Source organism: Mercenaria mercenaria, chromosome 15 (assembly GCF_021730395.1).
Source record: "Mercenaria mercenaria strain notata chromosome 15, MADL_Memer_1, whole genome shotgun sequence".
In the NCBI taxonomy this organism is placed as follows: Eukaryota; Metazoa; Mollusca; class Bivalvia; order Venerida; family Veneridae; genus Mercenaria; species Mercenaria mercenaria.
Genome location: NC_069375.1, coordinates 60,715,063 through 60,721,062, shown reverse-complemented (window position 1 = coordinate 60,721,062; position 6,000 = coordinate 60,715,063).

The following is a 6,000-nucleotide window of genomic DNA, read 5'->3' as shown; positions in this document are numbered from 1 at the left end:
GCTTTCATTTTATTTTTAATTGTTACTTTAGACAACGTTAGCCGAAATATGTTGGTAGTCTTAGCTGGCAGATACTTCTTTTCCTGTAAATACTGAGCTGACCGACCGCTTACTGTGCTTTCAATACTGCTCTGATCGATCGGTTACAGTGCTGTAAATGCTGAGCTGACCGATCGCTGCCGGTGCTGCAAATACTGACCTGCTCCTAGTGCTGTAAATACTGAGCTGACTGATTGCTTCAAGTGCTGTAACCTGACTAACCTGGCCAATCGCTCCCAGTGTTGTAGATACTGAGCTGGAAGATCTCATCTCTCCAAGTAATGTAAATACTGACTTGACCGATCACTCCCAGTGCTGTAAATACATAGATTACGGATCGCTCTGAGTGTTGTAAAAGTAGAGCTGACCGCTCCTTGCGCTGAGGGTACTGACCAGACCGATCTCCCTCTGTGCTGTAAATATTGAACTGAAAGATAGCTCCCAGTACTGTAAATACTGACCTGATCGATCACTCCCAATGCTGTATACTCGTTGCTGAAAGATCGCTGCTAGTGCCGTAAATACCAAATATCAATACTCCCTGTTCCGTAAATATTTTGCTGAAAGATCAATCCATGTGCTGTTAATACTATGCTAACCGATCACCCCCTTAACTCTAAATACTGAGCTAATAGATCGCTACCCCTGCTGTAAAAATCTGACCTGAACAATTGCTCACTATGCTGTAAATTCTAAGCTGCCAAGTCGCTCTCTCTGCTGTAGATACTGACCTGAGCTCTAGGTAGTGCTTTAAATACTGAGCTGAAAGATCGTTGTATGTGCTTTAATATTGAGCTGACTGGCCGCTGCCTATGCTGTAAGTACTGACCTGACCGATGCTCCCAGCGCTGTACATACGTAGCTGAAAGATCGCTTCATGTGCTGCAAGTACTGAGCTAATCGATCGCCACCTCTGCTGTAAAATTTGAGCTAACCGATGTTTTCGGTGCTGTAAATACTGAGCGGACAGATCTCTCATAGTACTGTAAATACTGAGCTGACCGAACACTCCTAGTGCTTTAAATACTGAGCTAATCGATCACCATGTGTGCTTTAATATTGAGCTGATTGGTCGCTCGCTCAGTTGTAAGTACTGACCTAACCGATGTTCCCTGTTCTGTAAGTACTGAGCTGAAAGATTGCTTCCTGTGCAGTAAATACTGATCTGACCGATCGCTCCTAGTGCTGAAAGATCGTTGTGTGTGCTTTAATATTGAGCTGATTGGTCGCACCCTATGCTGTAAGCACTAACTTGACCGATGCTCACCGTGCTCAACATACTTAGCTGAAAACAGCTCCCAGTGCTGTAAAGACTGAGCTAACCGATCGCCTCCTCTGCTGTAAAAATAGAACTGACCGATACTTCGAGTGCTGTAAATGCTGAACTGACAAATTTTCTTGTGCTGTAAGATTTATACCGATACTCCCTGTACTGTAAATGCTGAGCTAACAGATCGCTCCTATTGCTTAAAATACTGAGCTGAACGATCGTTTTCGCTGTTGTAAAAACTGAGCTGACTGATCGCTACAAGTGCAGTAAATACTAACCTAACTGATCGAACATAGTGCTGCAGATATTGACGTGACCAATCGCTCCCAGTGCTGTAAATACTGACCTGACCGATCACTCCCAGTGCTGTAAATACTCAGATTACCGATCTCCCCGAGTGCTCTAAAAACTGAGCCGACCGATCGCTCCTTGTGTTGAGGGTACTGGCCTGACCGATCGCTCTCAGAGCTGTAAATATTGAACTGAAAGATAGCTCCCAGTACTGTTAATACTGACCACACCGATCAATCCCAGTATATACTTTGCTTAAAGATCACTCCTAGTGCCATAAATATCGAATACCGAAACTGCCTGTTCCGTAAATACTTTGCTAAATGTGCTGTTAATACTGAGCTAAACGATTGCTCCTTATGCTGTAAATACTGAGCTAACCGCTCGCTTCCTATGCTGTAAATGCTGAGCTAATCGATCGCTCCCTAAGCTGTAAATGCTAAGCTAATCGATCGCTCCCCCTGCTGTGAAAGTCTCACGTGACCAATTGCTCACTATGCTGTAAATAAATTCTGAGATGCACAATCACTCCCTGTGCTGTAAATACTGACCCGAGCAATCGCTCTTTGTAGTGTTTTAGATACTGAGCTAAAAGATCGTAGTGTGTGCTTTAATATTGCACTGACTGGCCGTTCCCTAGGCTGGATGTACTGACTTGACCGATGCTCCCCGTGCTCTACATACGTAGCTGAAAGATCGCTCCCTGTGCTGTAAATACTGAGCTAACCGATCGCCACCTCAGCTGTAAAATTTGAGCTGACCGATATTTCCTGTGATTTAGATATTGAGCTGACCGAACACACCTAGTGCTTTAAGTACTGAGCTGAAAGATCGTTTTCTCTGCTGTAAAATCTGAGCTGACTGATCGCTCCCTTTGCTGTAAGTACTGACCTAACCGACTAACCGATTCTCCCTGTGTTTTAACTACTTGAGCTCTACCGACTTTGGAAGAAATCGTTCCCTGTGCTATAAATACTTAGCTTACTGATCGCTACCTTTGCTGTAAAATTTGAACTGACCGATACTCCCTGTGCTGTAAATACTGAGCTGACCGATCACTCCTATTGCTTAAAATACTGAGCTGAAAGATCATCTTCTCTGCAGTAAATACTGAACTGACTGGTCGCTCCCTATGCTGTAAAAACTGACCTGAACGATGCTCCCACTGCTTTAATTACTGAGCTGCCAGATCACTCCCTGTGCTGTAAATACTTACCTAACCGATCGCACCTTTAATTACTGAGCTGAAAGATCGATGTGTGTGCTTTAATACTTATCTGTCTGGTCGCTCCCTTTGCTGTAATGACCGATGTTCCCCGTGCTGTACATACTTAGCTGAAAGATCGCCCCCTCTGCTGTAAATGCTGAGGTAACCGATCGCCACAGCTGCTGAAAATTTTGAGCTGACCGATACTCCCACCGCTGTAAATGCTAAGCTGACAGATATTTCAAGTGCTGTAAGTACTGAGCTTACCGAACGCACATTGGATTTTCAATACTGAGCAGAAGGATAGATGTCTCTGCTGTAAATTCTGAGCTGACCGGTCGTTTGCTGTGCTGTAAGTACTGAGCTGACAGATCGTCCCTTGTGCTGTATTTATTGACCTTACCGATCGCTCCTAGTGCTTTAAATACTAAGCTGAAAGAGCGTTGTGTGTGGTTTATCATTTAGCTGATTGGTGTCACCCTATTCTGTAAGTACTAACCTGACGGATTCCCCCCGTGCCTTATATACGTATCTGACACTCACTTCCTGTGCTGTAAATACCGAGCTAACCGATCACCACCTCTACTGTAAATTTTGAGCTGACCGATATTCCCAGTGCTGTAAATGCTGAGCTGACTGATACTTCCTGTGCTGTAAAACTTTATACTAAGCTGACCAGTACTTGCTGTACTGGAAATACTGAGCTGACCGATCGCTCCTAGTTCTTATAATATTTAGCTGAATAGTCGTTTTATCTGCTGTAAATACTGAGATGACTAGTCGTTCGCTATGCTGTAATTACTGACCTGACCGATGTTCCCTGTGCTGTAAGTACTGAGCTGACAGATGTTCCTTGTGCTGTAGATACTGACCAGACCGATCGCTCCTAGAGCTTTACTTAGCTGAAAGATCTTTTTTGTGCCTGAATACTAAGCTGACTGGTCGCGCCCTACGCTGTAAGTACTGACTTGACGGATGCTCCCTGTTCTGTATATACTTAGCTGAAAGATCTCTACCTGTCTTGTAAATACTGACCTGAGCGATCGCTCCTTGTTCTTTAAATACTTGGCTGAAAGTGTGTGTCCTTTACTACCTGTGCTTTAAATACGGAGCTGACCGAACGCTCCCTGTACTGTAAGTACTGAACTGACAGATCGCTCCCAGTACTGTTATTACTGAGCTGACTGATACTCCCAGTGTTGTAAATACTGAACTGACCGATCGCTCCACGTTCTTTAATTACTGAGCTAACCGATACTCCCAGCGTTGTAAATTCTCCCCAAACCGATTATCCCTATGCTGTAAAACCTAATGTGACTGATCGCTCCCTATGCTGTAAATACTGACCTAACCGATGATCCCTTTGTTGTAAGTACTAAGCTGACAGATCGCTCCCTGTTCTGTAAATACTGACCTGAGCGATCGCTCCTTGTGCTTTAAATACTTGGCTAAAAGATCGTTGTGTGTCCTTTAAAACTGAGCTGAAAAGTCGCTCCCTGTCCTGTAAGTTCTAACCTGACTGATGCTACGCGTGCTCTAAATATTTAGCTGAAAATCGCTCTCTGTGATGTGAAAACTGAGCTAACCGAAGCCATCTCTGCTGTAAAATATGAGCTGACCGATACCCCTAATGCTGTAAATGCTGACCTGACCGATATTTTTCTGTGCTGTAAATACTGAGATGACCGGTACTCTATGCTGTAAATACTGAGCTATCCGATCGCGCCTAGTGCTTTAAACACTGAGCTGAAAGATCGTTGTCTCTGCTGTTAATACTGATCTGACTGGTCACTCCCTATGATGTAAGTACTGACCTGACCTATGCTCCCAGTGCTGTAAATACTGACCTGGCCGATCGCTCCTGAGATGCATCATTGTGTGTGCTTTAATATTGAGCTGATTGGTCGCTCCCTATGTTGTAAGTTCTGACCTGACCGATGCTCCCCGTGCTCTACATACGTAGCTGAAAGATCGCTCTCTGCGCTGTAAATATTGAGCTAACCGATACTTCCTGTGCTGTAAATGCTGAACTGACCGATATTTTCTGTGCTGTAAATACTGAACTGACCGATACTCCCTGTGCTACGATGGCACAGTGGTCCCCAACAAACCAGTTAATAATTCTCGTCCCGCGACCCCGGTAATTATCGTGTTTTCGCTCCTCGTCCCTGCAAAAATAGAGTTTTCAACCTGCTTCAGTCTTCGCATTTTAACTTGTTAAATCTCCTGTTTTCGCTCGACGCAAAATGATAGAATTCAGCAACCATACGAAATGGACGCACAAAATGTCTACGTGAGAGAGGTGAGACAGGACTGGAAGATAGATAGATAGACGGACGGAAGTACAGACAAATAAATAAGTAGGTAGGTACTTAGGTTCCATCCAATCTATTTATCCCTACGTCCGTCTATCCATCTATTTATAGTTTCGATTGGCTGATATAAGTCGTGGTCACGAGTTATTATATTGTGGCACCAACTTATCAAATTGTGGCCACAAATTTACTAAGTTGAGGTCACGATTTACTAAGTTGTGGCCCCAATTTACTAAGTTGTGGCCACAAGTTACTAAAATGTGGCCACGATTTACTATGTTGTGGCCACAATTTACCAGGTTGTGACCACAACTTAGTAACTGGTGGCCACAATTTACTAAGGTTTGACCACAATTTACTAAGTTGTGGCCACAATATAAATAAAGTGTTGCGGATATCACCTCTGTGCCACCGTATTGTGCTGTAAATACTGAGCTGACCGAATGCTACTAGTGCTTTAAATACAGAGCTGAAAGATCGTTGTGCCTGCTGTAAATACTGAGCTGAATGATCGCTCCCTTTGCTGTAAGTACTGACCTGACCGATGCTCCCTGTGCTGTAAGTACTGAGCTGACAGATCGCGCCCAGTACTGTGATTACTGTGCTGACTGACACTCCGATGCTTCCTATGTTGTATATACTGAACTGACCGATTGCTCCAAGTTTTGTCGCTCTTTGTGTTCTACCTACTAAGCTAACGGGTCTCTAGCTCATTGTGTTACACCCACTTAGTTAACTGGTCGCTGATTTACAGGTCGTTTGCTAATTGTGTTCTACATAGGCAGCTGACGGGTCGCTCACGGTTTCCGTTCTACCTAAGTAGCTAAAACTGTCACTCTTTTCCGTGTTTCTTCTGAGCTAACCAGTCCTTGTTCTTT